The sequence below is a fragment of the Tachysurus fulvidraco genome, chromosome 13 (assembly GCF_022655615.1).
Source record: "Tachysurus fulvidraco isolate hzauxx_2018 chromosome 13, HZAU_PFXX_2.0, whole genome shotgun sequence".
Classification (NCBI taxonomy): Eukaryota; Metazoa; Chordata; class Actinopteri; order Siluriformes; family Bagridae; genus Tachysurus; species Tachysurus fulvidraco.
The window spans coordinates 13,604,901-13,621,868 of record NC_062530.1 but is presented as its reverse complement, the minus strand read 5'-3'; the positions used below and the strand labels follow the sequence as shown (position 1 = coordinate 13,621,868).

At 35.1% G+C, this 16,968-nt stretch overlaps 1 long non-coding RNA gene across 2 annotated transcripts; it reads left to right on the top strand.

Annotated features, from left to right (window-relative positions):
- The first annotated feature begins 270 nt into the window (after positions 1 to 270).
- LOC113652283 lies at positions 271 to 11,427 on the top strand. 2 transcript variants are annotated; one of them, XR_003442852.2, is made up of 13 exons: positions 271 to 493; positions 1,054 to 1,160; positions 2,307 to 2,363; positions 4,359 to 5,420; positions 5,500 to 5,655; positions 5,990 to 6,405; positions 7,962 to 8,116; positions 8,567 to 8,720; positions 9,111 to 9,180; positions 9,757 to 10,136; positions 10,287 to 10,377; positions 10,678 to 10,908; positions 11,368 to 11,427. It is a non-coding gene; the product is annotated as an uncharacterized LOC113652283 (long non-coding RNA). The 2 variants fall into 2 exon arrangements; XR_007144675.1 differs by lacking the exons at positions 2,307 to 2,363; positions 11,368 to 11,427 and having other exon boundaries at positions 10,678 to 11,334.
- Positions 11,428 to 16,968: the final 5,541 nt, after the last annotated feature.

Here is a 16,968-nt window from a genome sequence, read left to right as displayed (position 1 = left end):
TTTATAAATGAAATTCTGAATACATACATACATACATACATACATACATACATACATACATACATACATACATACATACATACATACATCAGAATCAGAATCAGGTTTATTGGCCAAGTGTGTTGACACACAAGGAATTTGGTTCCAGCTGATATATATATATATATATATATATATATATATATATATATATATATATATATATATATATATATATATATGTATATATATATATATATATATATATATATATATATATATATATATATATATATATATATATTATGGCATGCCGTGTAGGAAATTATTCATGAGAGAATTGAGTGACAAACTCGAAATATATTGATTGAAAAACTCCAGCCTGCTATGTCCATCTAACGGGTACAAGTAATGCTATTGAAGGAAACATCCCTCACAGTCCTCAGGGGCCGTGTGTATCATCCCCTGTCTACAATCTGTGTCCGTTCACTTGGAAGGGCCCAAGAAAGAAGAGGTGAGTAATAAGGGAATAATGGGAGGGTTGTGTCAGGAAGGGCATCTGGTGTAAAACCTGTGTGAAGTAGATGTGCAGATGGTCCGCTGTGGCGTTATTTCGCCTCTGTGAATGATTTTTGTACTTCGTCCTTTTCTTGGCTCAGAGATCGCCTTATGCCTATTTTTGTTGTTTGTGCATCATCTGGACTCCCAACTTTTTTTTATAGCCTTTGAGTTGTGTTTTGTTGTTGTTTACATGCCTTCTTTATTGAATATGAATCAGTGAGTGTATCCGTCTCCACTCCTGCTACTAACCATGACTTTATACAATACTAGACTCTAAAAAATGATTCTTGGGGTTAGTTTGTAAAACTTAAAATAAACAACATTTTCAGCCTAAAAAAATTAAGTTTGTAATATGTACTTGTATTAGTGAGTTGATAACTCATTTTTTATAAGTCTTTCAAAATTAAAATAAAGAATTCTGTCTGAACTTAATTATATATCGATTTTTAACAAACACTTTTACCTTCACGTAACAACAGAAAAAAATTAAGTTAGTGAAACTTGTATATCTAGTGAGCATCCTTTAAATGCTGAGTAAAGGCAGAATTTGCCCGGACTTGTTTTGCTGCCAGAGCGGGACAACTAGGAGCAGGAGAAACAGGAGAATCAACGCTATATAGGTAAGTTAATATTTTTGCTTTGTTTTAATCTCAGCAGCTACCAACTGTATACACACAAAATCATCGACTTAAGTAAAGTTGGCCACATTCACAGGTTGGAGTTTCCCGAGTCAATAACTCCTGAGCTAAACGCTGTTACTACACAAAACACCTCTTTTTTTATCGTAGTAATGTAGAGAGGCAGCTACAACCGCGTTTTGCTCAAAATCAGCTTTTCTGGACAAAATACATATGAACCTAAATATGAAAAAAAAAAATGAATATGCGGCCAACTTTAATTAAGTAAATCGTTGTTGTCACACAATAAACTGAAAAGACAGTTTGACCTAAGCTATAGGTTATCCATGATTCATCGATTCTAAAGTTAATAGACTTTTAGCTAGCTAGTGTGTTCAAAATAGACTAGCAAGTTATTTTAAGCACACTACCTAACATGACAACGTGTGTGCGCGCCATTTTTATCTGCTGTGCTGACGCTTATGTCTTCACACTTAAGACTACAATTAGTTTATAATATTTTTTACAAGGTTTTACTGTCAAATCTTAAGTTTGTAGTTTGTGCTTTTGAAAATGCACAAGGCAAAAGCCAATTTCTTTTTTTTTGCAAGCTGATTTGTTCTTGTTTTTCAGCCTCAATATTAAAAATACAGCATCATAGGCAGTTATATATTATTGTATTTTATGCTGGATATGTATGCTGGATAAGCTGTACACTAAAGCTCTGAATCACCTAAAATTTGAGTTCAAGTAGTACTTGTAAAATGTAGTCTTTGAAGATGAATTGGATCTGTAAAATTTGCAAATTTAAAACAGCAAGAAAAAACAATCTCTTAAACCATTATAGACTTAGACATAGCCATGCTGGATAATATTTCCTTTGTCTTTATTGGGAGTGTTATTGCTCATTTAAAACATGGGGTAGTCTGCGAACTCATCTGTCAAGAAGTCATTCAACCCATGCCACAGTGACACACACACAGAAGTCCTGTCTTTTAATTGTCTATGTTGTTCTTTAAACACTATATCCACGGAAAGGGAATACTTTGAGCACATTGGCCGTCATTTAAGAAAAATGGAAACTGTCTCTTGTGTTTTTGAAAATTGTACTTTCAAAACAAACATTCATGGAACATTTGCCTCTCATAGAAGCTGGAAACACACCCCACACTCACTGGATGACTTCAAGCCTGAGCTTTTGCAGAGGTATGTCAATCCTTTAATGGCAGAAGATGATCCTGTTGTTGAGGAAGATAGTCAGGAAGCAGTGAGTGAAGATCCAGAAGATGAAGAATTGCCTAACTTAATTGAGAAAAATATATCCCACCTGCTGCTGAAATTAGAAAGTGTATTCAATGTACCACAAAGGTGTATTGATGAGTTAGTGGAAGACCTGCACTTTGTTTCATCATCAGCTTCAGGACCTATTTTACAAGAGCTTTTACAGTCATGCTTAAAGAAGTATAATTGCGAGGTTGATGATTTAATAATCTCAGAGATGGTGACATATCTATGTGAGTGCAACCCAATTGCATTTGCTCTAAGGAAAGAAGAGAATATTTCAAGGAGCATTTTTCCATGGTGGAACCCATAGTGTATTTGCTCAGTGCCAGGGAGCAGAGGAGTTTCCAATATGTACCTATTTTGAAATCGTTACATGAGATTTTAAAGAAAAAAGAGATCCAGTATTTGCTCACACACAGTTGTGAAGCAGACAACAGTTCTGAAACTCAGTACAAGTCATTCCATGATGGCACAAATTTTAAAAACAACAAATTGCTATCAGAAAATAATCCAGCCATTTCTCTTATTCTGTATGTGGATGATTTTGAAGTGTGTAATCCACTTGGCACATCAAGAAATCATGTTGGTGGAAATGCCCATGAAAATTGGGCTTTGCTTCGCCTCCTTCCACTGATAGTTGGAGAAAGAATACCAGAGAGTGAACCAACATGGCTAGTCCTTTTGAACCTTAAGGATATAGTTGAACTTGTCCTTTCATCTGTTCATACAGACTCAACTATCTGTTTCCTTGACAGCAAGATTTCTGAGCATCGGCACAGATTCCTTGAGGCTTTCCCTCAGGAAAGACTAATTCCGAAGCATCATTTTCTAGAGCATTACCCAGAGCTAATAAAGGTTTTTGGTCCACTTGTGTCTTTGTGGACTATACGTTTTGAAGCTAAACACAGCTTTTTTAAGCATGTTGTCAGGCATACCCGCAGCTTCCGAAACATTCTTTTGTCTCTTGCTGTGAAGCATCAGTTAATGCTTTCATACCATCTATATGGCAGTAAAATTGTCCAACCATCTCTGCAGGTAGCAAAGCTGTCAATGGTGGATTTGACTGTGCTGAGGGAAGACATTAAGAAAGCACTGGAAACAGAATTCCCTGGCGAGTCGTTTGTCCAGCTGGCAAACACAGTGCGTTACAGTGTCACCAGTTACTCTACTGGAATGATCTTAGCACATGGTTCCACAGGTGGTCTGCCAGATTTTGTAGAGTTGATTCAGATAGCTGTTGTACATGGGAAAGTTGCCTTCATTGGGAAATGTTTAAATGCCTGGTATATTGAACATTTTTGAAGCTATGAGCTTGAAAACACAAGAAGTGTTAAAGTTATTGAGCCAATCTTCCCAATGGCAGCATACACAGTTGCAGGAAAGCGTATGGTGACCCAGAAGCGGTACATTTATGTACCATAGAGGCAGAGTACTCATTACACCTCGTCATTCATCAAATGTGAGAAGAAAATGACTTTCTACTTTAACATACTTGCCCAACACCTAAGCACAAATAATTTTCTTGTTACTTCAAACAGTGAGATATTTGCTTCAATGATTCAATCAGAACTCCTCTGATGTGGTAGTCTTTTTTTTTTTTTTGCTGGCTAATATGTCTAACTTCTATTCCATTTTTACATTGAGTCATCTATAATGACTCAATATTAGTGTCTTGCATTGCCAGGACAAAAATTTGTTGTTACAAACTTATGACTTGATTAAAAATGCCAACGTAATATGAAAGATAATTACTTTTTGCATGGTAGTTAATAGATCAAAGGTGATAAAGTGCAAGTCCAAAGCTTATAATTTAGGTAATTATCAGTGTTAATATTCCCTTCTGATATTAAATGTTTAAAGGATGTGACCGTGTATTCTGTTGTAACTCAAACTGTAGTGGTGTGATTTTTCTTGCAGACAAATGTCTCATCCAGCCAAACTTCGGATCATTCTTCAGGATCATGGCATTCGTAAACTTGACTTGCCTTATGGAATCCCTGAGACTGTGGGTGAACTTGAGTCTATTGTGAGAGAGACATTTGGGCTTGATGGGAACTTCACTTTCCATTATAAGGATGCTGATTTTGGAGAGGAATATTTTTCTCTTAGCTCAACAAGAGACATCAAGGACAAGGTCACAATTAAGGTGGTTCACATTGTTGAACCTCCCACACTTTGTTGACCTTTTCCGATGTAGACAGTTCCATTGAAAGTGCATCAGACGCCTCCATCCATTCCTCAGCATCCTCGGCCCATACTTCAGTGACCTCCATCCATCCTTCTAGCAGTTGCTCTTCTGGGTCACAGGATACACTGATTCTTTCATCACCTGAAAACAAGACACATTCGCAGCGGTCGCCAACTGAATTTCCAGTACCTCGCTTTGCCTATGACACAGAACTTGTGCTTGCCTCTGGAAATGAAGCTTTCAAGATGGATGGAATTCAACTCAACTTTACCACAATCCTTCCAGACATCCTTGAGAAACTGGCTGAAAGCATCTTTCAGTATGTTGCCTACCCATCAAGTGCACAGTTGTCTGTTGTTGCTGAGGCACTGATTAAGAAGCATCCCTGCCTTAAAGAACCAGGTTCATATAATGGATGCTACGGATGACAACAAAGACTAAAATATACAATGGGAAACTATAGATCAAAACTCAGAGGTCTTGGATGCCCTGAGTTTGATGTGAACTCTCTCAAAATGAAGCGAGACCATGATAAAGCACCTACAAAAAATATCAAAAAGCCCAGAAGGGCAGAGGTGAACTATTTACCCCCTCACCCTCAAGGAGAAACTGAAGGAAGTTTGGAACATGAAAGAGTGGAGCTCCTTAATGAAGTAAAAAGGAACAACTCCCAGATCATCAGTGCAAAAATGGCAGAGACATTCTCATTTCGCAGGCAGGAAGTTGTCAATCAAGCACCACTAGTCAGTGACCTAAAAGACAGATGGCCTGCTCTTTTTGATGCAGCTCAGGTACATATTTTTAATAATTTTGTGGTATGTGCTATATTGGTAAATTTTCAACATTAACAAAATGTGCCTTTTTTTACAGATAAATGAAGAATTCAGAAGGATCACCACTGTTAACCTGGAGACAACGTTCATGGCAAAACTGGACGAGTACTCCCCAAAAATAATGTCCTTGGTGTCCTCAAAAGGAGGGGCTGCAAAAATGAATATTCAGTGCTTAAAGAACATGCTGCTAGAGGTGTGAATAAATCTAACATTACAAATAGAAAATGTCCTTTTTTCTAATAGTTATGTGTGTTGCTGTGCTGGTTTTGTGCCACTGTAGAGAAAATTTTGAAAATAAATTTGACAGGTGGCCAGAAACACAATGTGTTGTAATGAATGCTCAGTGTTTGCTGGATGTGTTAAAAGGCAACTTTATGCTTATAAGGAAAATTATGTCGTCAGTTAGTCCTCTGTCCCTGAATTACTAAGAAAGAAAAATCTTTTACAACCAAGACTATAATTACTAAGGAAATAAATTGTAACTCCTAAGATTTAACTGTGTTTATTAATGTCCTATTTCTTTACAGGATGATTCTGTGGAAAGGAGAAGAAAGACTGCTATACGTTCTTTAATAATATATCATGGAGAAAAGGAGGAAGATCTCTATAAAGAGATCACTCAGATACACTGTACTTTGTATTACTCCTTTTTAAATATGACTTAAAACACTGACATTGATTCTGACCTACTTAGGATGATGTGGCTAATTATGTAATGAAGATTGGCATAGCTAGAGGTGCCACAAAGTTTGACCCAGCCATGACCAGTATCGTTATTGAGGGAACGGAAGTCCTGCAAGACCTGGATGTATCCAGAGCCTGTGCCCTGCTAATGGGGCTGATATATGCTCTAAACCTCAGCTACCCAAAGGAACTAAAGTATACTTTTGAGGTGTTCCAGAAGATAATTCTTGAGCTGGATGGGCTGAAAGCTAGCCCGAAGGTAATGTCTTTAAAAAGTAAACTGTTGTCAATCTGAAATGGTGGGCTGTTGACTTCCAGAAATGTTAGGCTGTTGTCTTTCTGAAATGTCATATAAAGGTTTGTTGTGCAGCAATTATAATTTTTTACATGAAGGTTACAATGTTCATTTGTTTATTTGTTTACAACATGTTTACAATGTTTATTTGTTTATTTATTTACTTAATAATATAAAAAAGGGAAAACTTTTAGTTTCAGTAGGTAGACCTAATAATCTGGCAATTGTGTCTGTTGTTTCCTGTGATTTATTATTGTTATTTATTTATTTTATTTCTGTAAAAAAAAATTGGACATAAGTTGACATTGATTTTATAATAAACCAGTTTAATCATAAAACTGGAATTGCTGTGTTATTTCTTCTGATTGAAGTGAAATAAGTTACTTGTACTCAAAAAAATTAAGGTAACAATTTGCATGGATATATCTAAGTAGAATGGAATCAAAATAAAGAAGTTAGAATAGCTTAAATTATGTAATTTGACAACATGATATCAACAAAACTTTGAAAGTGAAATTAGTTTTTTTCAACTTAATTAAGCTCTTAGAGGTTAAGTCAAATCATGTTGGTTGTACCAAACAAATTGGGTTAGTCTAAGTATAAAAAGTTCATGATATCTACTTAATGACTTTACTTGAAGTTACGTAAAAAGATGCATGCAAATTGTTACCTTAATTTTTTTTAAGTTGAGCCAGCGTTTTATTTTTTAAAGTGATGGTTAGTACCCATAGAATTAAAGATTGGTAGCTAAATATTAGGGAATTTTACAAAATGTACATAGTTCACAACAATATTTTGAGTCTACTGTAATTTCATCTTATTTACACTCAATGAGAGGGAGGATATAGGAAAGTTTGCCTTGTTTACGCTAAGTTGTACTTATTTCGTCGTCAGCCAAATACACTCCATCACATCAAAATTCATGTGTATCACTTGTGCTGTTATTTCAGTGGTGAAAATATGAACTAATTCCAGTAAAAATATATCCAGTTTAGCTTTTATAATGGATATCTATTGGTGCAGGTGTTTGTTTACATTGAGCAAGTAGCTTATTGGTAGCTCATTTTAAAGTAGATTATTAAATCTGGCACTTAACTGTTCATAACATCACTTTTACTAAACAATTTAATTTCACTTATGGTGCAGCTTAAACTTCAGGCAGATATCTACGTACCGTGAAGGTTTCATTAAATTCTGTCCAAATTCTGAGACTAGTTTCTGGTTCTCCAATGTATGAAACAAAGACAAAATCTTTTATTTATATAGAGTCACAATGTTATTACTGTTACTATTATTTACTGTTATACACAATGTTATTACTGTTACATTTATTACACCAGACGCCGGATGTGCCAAATGTACCAAGTCAAATAAATGCAAGAATTAAAGAATGCATAAAACCTTAAAAATTCTCAGTGTTAACTAATTTGCCTGTACATAAACAGTGAAGGTAACTACCTAAACACTACAAACCGTATTAACTGGCTATATGTTGATATTTATTTTCTAATATTTCGAAGGTGTCCTGCAATCTCACAAAAAAGGTGGTTCTGCCAGACCGTACACATTAAGTCTGCTTTGGAACTTAGCCACAACTGGAACTCTACCACTGGGAATCTACTCTAGTAATGCAGGCAATATCTGAGGCATTCCAGCCGATTGTTGGTGCATGCAGGTGAAAGTATTTTAAAAATAATCATACAAGTTTTAACCTGCCTTGTTAATTGTTTTTCATGTTTACTGCTTTTGTGTTAGTACAAATTATTATTATAATGGATGGTTTGCCCATCATTAAAAGAATATTCAGGCAGTTAACAGAAGCCTATTAAATTAAATTTAGCCATTGCTGTCTACAGTACATTTCAACCTCTTGCATCTCTCTTTTTTATAATAGATCTGTCCCACAATCAAAATTCTCAAATTAATGATAGAAGTATATATTATTTTCTGCATAAAGGTCTTGTTACCTTTTAAGTAAATAACTCAAACCATCCTTTTGAATTTCTATTCTTAATGTAGCATAATTGACAGAATGTAAATTTCTTTGGGTGCATAAAATTAACATAATCTCATTAGCTGTCACAAATGTTTGACTTGCAGTGATCTGTGCTTCTTTTCCCCTCAGGTTATAGATTTTGTTACCTTGCCATAACAAACTGGTTGAGCCATCCCTTAGCTCCAAACAGACCCTGTATGGAGCACTTGTGAAAAAACACTTTCATCAGAAGTCCATTTATGTCAGACCAGACAAGGTGCTGTTAACAGAGGAAGAAGAGCTTGTAAGTAATGTTGAAATGAGATAAACACACACACACACACACACACACACACACATACATGCATACACTGCCTGGTCAAAAAAGAAGCACCATTTTAGAAGGTTATAATTATTGCATCAAACAAAGATAACAAGAGATTTGAAATTACTAGAACTAGGGCAATGGATATGTATCAAGTGGTCTGATGAGTCCAGACTGACCCTATTCCAGAGTGATGTGCATTGAACGAAATCTTAGTGTGCAACTTTTTTGGTCGGGCAGATTATATGGCTATCCCATTTCCTGCTCAGATTAACACAGTCACATGATATACATTGCAGCTACTAATTTTGTTAGTATGTTATTTTGGATCCAGTAACATTTCTCACCTTTATTTATTTAAATTTATAGTCAACTCAAGATGGAGACAGTCAACATACAAACAGCAGTGAACCCCAAGAAGTATCAGATGACATAAATGGTATTTCTATCTACAAATACATACAGTGCATCTCAGAAAATAAGAATATTGTGAAAAAGTTACTTTTCTTTCTTTGTCAATATAATTTGAAAAACAAAACTCTAGATTGATTACATGTAAAGTGAAATCTTTCAAGCTATTGTTGCTTTAATTTCAATGATTACAGGTTATTATTCTCATAAAATAAAAAATGCAGTATATCAAAATATTATAATATTTAATTTTGAGTTTGAATAAATTAAGGCTGTTATCAATGTAACCTGGTCTTTAATAGTGCAGTTTCACAGGCTGATTCCCCCTTTCGTGCCATGCTGCACTGATAATTTTTAGAAGTTACATACATTTCTGTATTGTACATGATTTCTTTGATTGATCTGAGAAAATATTTGGATATATAAATAATAATAATAATAATAATATTTATATTCTGAGATTTTTTTTATTTTCATGAACTGGCATGTTACACACGTTCAAGTACAATATGTTTTCTTATTTAACAATTTAAATGGATTGCCTGTAACTGCTGCAATATATACATTTCTTTACTCATCTCAAAAATTGTTGCTGTCTCCACAGATGCCACACAGTGGTGATCAAATTATCTGGTGTGCAGCCACCCAAGCTGTTTTTACAGATGCACCTATCATCTCAAAAGACAACAATGCAATGTCTAGTTGTGCTGCTGTCATCACCATTGATGGTATTCACACCGTGCCCAGTCAAGCTTCTGTCATCTCCAGTGGTAACACAGATGATTTTCCCATTGTATCATCTGCCATCAACAGTAATCCCACTAATGGTTTGTCCTGTGGCACCAATTTAAATTCAAGTGATGACAAACGTGACTGTCCTTCTACTAACACCTCCGCCGTAAACAGTGATCATTCCCCTCCCATTTCTGGTGCTATAGCCTCAACTGTCTCCAGTGCATCCAGCAATAATGTAACCCCTTACAGGTTAACTGTTTCCATTGTTCTGTTTTTAAAAATCATTGTTGTGTTTTTAGATTGTGTTATTTACAAAACTGCAATATGCACAAAGTGAAATAGTATCTTGCAAACATACCCTGCAAACATGTTTCAGTTTTTATGTTATTCTTTTTGTAGTACTTATCTGGACCTATTTGAGGAAGAATATTTCTCTGATGATCCTGATCTCCAGGATTTCAAGATCTTTGACTGCTAGAACCAATGAGAGGTCAGAAATATTTTAGTCTTTGAATAAAATACAATTCTTCACGTTTTAATAGAAGTCTTTAACTGACGTAAGGATGATAAGTTGTTTGAGCAAGCAGCTGCACATTACTGTAAACTCAACTGCAGCAATAGGCTGCAGTGAAAGAGAGGTAGAGGTGAAATTAAAAGAAATTTGCAAAATAAAAAAAGCCTAAATATTATTAAATGCATAATATCATGGTTTCCCCCTATATCATTTTTGTTCTATGTTAAAGTTATATATTACCTTGACACTAAATACATATTATTTGTATTATTTTAGTGAATCAACGATAAGTCTGAAGGGAATAATGGAGCAGATCGCTTCGAGAATAAATAATGATGAAACTGTGCGCTTTAACATAATAAGAAGGAATGTGTGGGATGGAGCTGCCAGAGCCATGGGCCGTTCCAATTTTGCACCAAAAAAGAAGATGGATATAAAATTCACAGATGATTACGGAATATCTGAGGGTGCCGCTGACAATGGAGGGCCTACCCGAGAGTTCTTCAGGTTGTGTCTTTATGAAATCAAGGACAGTATTGGAATCTTTGAGGGTCCACCTAATGCTAAAGTTTTTTTTATAATGTATTTTTTTAAATGTTTTTTTTATGTATTGTACTGAAATTGACTAGGTCACTGATATATTTGTATTTACATTTGGGATAAATAAGGACAATAGTATACTTTTTGTTTTTATTTTTAGATTATATATTTGTTTAATATTTTTAGCTGTGAGATTTGGCAAAAAAAGTGATCTTGTAACCTTGGGAAAATGTAAGCACTTTAATCTAGTGTTATTAAAAAGCATTTTATGTCATTAAAGTCATTTTATATAAATATTTTTCTCCTTTAAATTGGGTTCTCTATGTTAACATGAAAGCCAGCTGTACTATCGTTAGTCTCACTTGGATAATTGGTCATAATTCATTCAATCATTCATTCTCTACTGCTTATCCAAACTTCTCACAGGAGACTGTCCTATCTCAGGCGTCATCGGGCATCGAAGCAGGATACACCCTGGACGGAGTGCCAACCCATCGCAGGGCACACACACGCTAGGTTGATTGGAATCTCTGGAAAATTGTCCGTAGTGTGTGAGTGTGTGTGTGTGTAATTGGTCATAATGTTCAAGTTTATTTGCAAACAACAGCAATGAAAGACAATGGATACTTCCGTGCTGGTCAGATCATGACTATGTCACTTGTCCATGGGGGACAGAGTCCATGCTTCCTATCTGATGTCTTGTATGAATGTCTTCAAAAGAGTCCAGACAATGTAAAGGCCAGAATCGAACATATTAATGATGATGAAACAAGGTCACAGGTGCAATCGGTGAGTTTTTTCCTGTATAATTTTATTTAATTACTAGTTTACTAATGACCATACACCTTCATTTGTAATACTCAGTAATTGCTATGTACTGTACTTATGGTTATGTTAATGTAATATTTTAGATTTTAGAAGCTGAGACAGAATCACAGCTGGAAGATGCAGTTGCTAGGGCAGCCAGCTTGATTAGTCTTGCAGGTCATAATGTGCTTGTAACACTGAAAACTAAAAGAAGAGACTGCAATGGACTCATTGGTATGTCCTCCAGTGGACCTGTGCACCTTTTGAAAGGTATTCTTATTTCTTGGCACATTCTACAGTTTCCTAGTAGAAACATAAATGTGGTTCTTAACTGTTGCTAATTTTGTGGCTGTGTTATAAATTATTTACCTACTTTACTATTATACAATATAGGATGCACAGACTGTCCATATCATATGCTGATTTACTCACTGTTAATTTGCTACATCAGAATGATTTAAACTTTATGATATTATGATGTTAAAAAATTATGATGTTAAAGAATTCAAGTGTGCAATCCTGTTCAATAACAAAGAAAAATAAGCTAAATATTAGCCATCACAGAAACTATATAGAATTTTGACTTTATAGTAGGCATTTAATTTTTTAAGATGATTTGTTTGTACAGTGGATCCCCTGCAGATTTTGTAAGTTTTCCCACTTACAAAGAAATGAAGGGTATATAATTTTAGATCCATCCATGACCCATGTTCAGGAGATTCTCATCTAAGCATAATTATTGCCTCAATTTGGCATGGCATGGAGGTGATCAGTCTGCATGGGGCTTCAGACAGAGGGTGATTAATGGTTATTCTGTATTTCTTACTTTCGCGAATAATCGCTCCAATAGTCTCCTTCTCACAAAGCTTTTATACACAGTTGTTGTTAGGAGCACCTTCTTAAATTAATCTGTGTACCACATGAGCCCATAACCAGTCTGTGGGAGCCAGAATTATTGTTGGATAAAATATTTATTTTACTCATTGAAATGTAACTCAATTAATAACATCTATATAATGTGTTTTTTCTGAATCTTTGGTCTGTTTTCTGTTGTATTCGAGCCTATGTTTTTTTTTTCTGGAACCAAGCTTAAACCAGTGTCATTTATACATCATTTATATTATTGGAATACCTTAGGATTTGTAGCATTGTAAGAGGGTCGACCTTTTGTCAAAGACATTTAAACTGTTTTTTCTTCTAGGTTCTGCGATGGCTTAAAGGCGCTTGGTGTGTTAGATGCTCTCCAGAGATACCCTCTGCAAATGATGTGTCTTGTGAAGCCTGAAAAGGCTTTAACAGCCGCTGATCTGGAGAGTCTGTTCCAAATAATTCATTCTGAAAGGGGGAGTAATCGATTTCAACAGGAGTGCCACACTTGCTTTTTGGCAAGACTATCTTCAGGATGCTGAATGTAAGTTCCCTGTATAGTCCAAAGTTTCAGAATTAAAATAATATTTCACTCAAATGTTCTTTACGCTCCAAATTGTTTTGGTTGCATTTCACAAATTTTTTTTAATGTAACTTGTTCCTTGTGACATTTTATTTTATTCTAAATATAGCATGCATACTTTAAGCTTTGTTAGAAGATGAATTTAACCCTGAGGTTTCACTTAAACATGAAATCAAGCTGAGAAACAGTGAGCATCTGTAATGCCTACTGTAAAAAACAAAATTGCCTATTTAAATATCTAGCAGACATGGATCGAGATCACTAATTTGGATCTCTTTTTGTGTCCACCATACCATAAGAAAAATATCTATTTGTCTAGCCCCTAAACATTCCACTCTCTTTACCAGCTAGTTGGGAACCCTGTCTGCCTATTGTCTGATGCTAGGTAGGTGGGGTAATATGGGTTTGTAATAGCAGATTTGGTTGTAAATTGTAAATAATTTTATTGTTATAATCTTTCAAATTACACTAGGTCATCTCACTGTATCCAAAAGACAGATATTTGCAGGTTTTAAGAAATTTAACCAAGTCACCAGTCTTGCATGACCTTTCCATTACTACAGGCATATTGTGTCTCACACCTGTCAATTCAGCAGCAATAGTAATCATTATTTTTTCTTGTTGCTCTAATTCTGTTTTTCACAGTTGAGAAAGATGTCTCCCTGGAAGAAATTCTTGTTTTCTTCACGGATGTGACAGCCTTCCTGCACTGGGTTTCTCTTCAAAGCCAACCCTTGAGTTCATCACCCATTCACGATTTCCACTGGCTAACACTTGTGAAAATATTCTTCGCATACCAATCCATGTAGAATATGCTAATTTCAAATCTGACATGGATTTTGCTATACGCAATTCCCAAGGTTTTGGAAGGGCTTGAGAGATTTTGTGCTTTTATTTTTTGCTTTTTTGCAATTCTGAAGTAAAAAAAAAATAGATTGCAGTTTCTGTTCAGACCATTTCGCATATTTATTTTTTCTGTAACATAATATTTGAAAAATTCAACATCATAAGTTCAGTTCAAACGTTGCTGGGTACTAACCTTTAGTTAAATTAGTTTAATGGTGGTTTTATAGGAACAGTTATTTTTTGGGAAACAGAAATATTTAGTATTGAGACATCTTAATGTGTAAACATTTCATAGGCCTCCTGTAATTACAGAATCAAACCATGCAAATAAATAGTTTGTTGTTTCTATTTTAAACATGCTCATTCATTTTCCTCAGAGAATCTGTCCATAAATGACAAACCTGGAGCCCACTATAGTCAAGCGTTAAATGAGTGAAATGTCTGATCCTTGAAAATCAATGGATAACTTGCTGCAAACTTGGGGATGAGATGCACCTGGGGAAACTTGTAGAAGAGATGGACCTATTCTCCATCGTCCTCAAGCTGTGGTGGTTCCACTGGGTTATGAATTCATCAACAGATCTGTTGATTCTTGGAAGAAAAGCATGGTGGAGTGCCCTAATGTGAAGTGGATCTGTGCTATTTAAAAGTCCAACATTTTCCATAAAGAGGAAAAGGTCTTTAAAGTATGCCCTGTTCAATTTTCTCCACAGTCTTTCAATTCTCTACGTACACTATGCCCAACCATGAAACTACCCCTGTTTCCACCAAGATTCTCATTCATAAATCACGCAATATTGATGTTCTCGCCACCAGCATCACCCCTGACATGATGCGGAAGTCCAAATCGATTGTCCGCATTCTGGAAAAGTTGCAGAGCGGTTGAAGCTCTGTTGTCTGTACAACATCTCCGACATAATACATCTACAACATAATGCAGCGACTGTATCCATCCAGTCCACCATGAAAAACAAATCCCCATGGATTTAACTTGTGATTTGTGTTAGTATGCCTGGAATGAGAAGGATTTTTTTCTGTGACTTTCGGTCAACTTTTAAACCAACTTGCATGTAATGTAGTGTTTAATTTAAACACCAATGACAGACTTTATGCATTTAATTAATTGTTTTCTTTTGGGGTTTATTGTAAACAAGTCTTTTTAAAGACATTAAAATAAAATGAATGTTATAAATCTCCAGAGATCTTTTTCTTTTTTGGAATTTTCAGAATGTATTGAATAGGAGATTTTGAAATTAACATTAATGTAATTAAGTAAAACTCATTCAATTGTAAAATAATTAAATAATTGCTATTCTTAGGAGATGATAAACTGCACAGCCAAAAGAGGAATTAACTAAGCAAATTGGTAAGAGCCTTCCATTGTATAAATACTGCAGTGGTTAATATGGTTCAGGTAGCAAAAAGTTATATAACCCTAACTGATGCAGTGAGTAGCTTCTCATTTCTTAAGACATATCATGTGGTCGAGGCAAAGATGTTACTCTGTTTCAGTAGGGTCAAACAATTGGCCTTAGAAGAAAACAACTAAGTTGTTCAGACTGTTAAACTACTAAAATTGAGTTAAAAACTGTAAAACACATTATTAAAACCTGAAAAATCATCCTTGACTAATTATTTATTGTTGTCAGAAAAACATCCTAAATGAGCATAATGGTTGATCACTTAAACACTTAGTGGTTCAGGGAGCACAAGACATCATTGTCAGACATGAATTGGCCACCACAGAGTCCATCAATACGTGATCTTGAAGAGAAATTAATACGCCTCTGGATAGAAATAGAAGTTGTGATATTGCACAATGCATGACATAATCAAAACAAAATGTGGTCAAATGAAACATTAAAGTGTATGACTCTTTTTTGGCTGGACAGTTTATATTTAATTCACATTACCTGGTCATTTTAATGCATACTTTTTCCCAAAATATTTTTCACAAGGTCTGGGCTTTTAACCCAGACAAACAAAACAGATGGGAAAATGGAGTTTGCTTTTTAAGGCACAAGCAAAGGGTATTTATTTTGCTTGTTTGTTTGTTTTTGTGTTAAATCAAATGTAAAAATGTAATGTTAATTTACAATATTTACCAGACTTGGTTAGGAGTAAAGACATTGTAGACCCGCTGCTCTTCCTCTCAAGCTACCAAAGATATAAGTTTCTCCTGACCCAGGGGTTTGCCTTAGAACCTCAACAATAAGACAATCAAGATCTGTGTTTGAAATGTTGCTGAAACTCCCATAGTCCACTAAACCCAGTTGTGTCCTGTGGTTGTAAAGTGTTTGAATGTTTACAGACAGCATTCGAGATATGGCCATCCAGCTAAAGCCCGTCACGCATGTGAATCAGCTGAGCTGCTGATATTTGGTACCTTAAATGAGAGAAATTTTTTTTTTAAAAATGCAGCATTTTTAGGTGATTTAATAGTCTACCTTTATGTCATCAATTCTGACTTGATGCTACCTTATCTTACATCAGTTGATTGCCCTATAAAATTGTTTCCATAGCCATTACCTACCTTGGCCTTCCTCTCTGAGAAGTAGAATGTGTGTCATCTACTTGTCTGACATCAAGTGTTATTTGATCCAAAATCTCAGTTAGACACTCATAAATTCCTTCAAGAATGACATGCAAATTTCTTTCTTCATTGTTTGGTTGAATATGATTACTCATAGCCATAAGGAACATTGCAATAATAGAAATATGATCCTCAAGGTGACGTGAGAAATGCTCCAGATGGTTTAGGTCCCTTGAATTACAATCAGCTGTGGCAAAAAAATCTTCCAGTTCAACAAAGTATTGAAGTATTTCCGTGAATGCCATTTTGAAAACCTGAAAATTTTAAACAATTCATTCTCAGTATAATCCGAGTTTTTCATTCAATATATTCAGACTTTTCATTCAATATA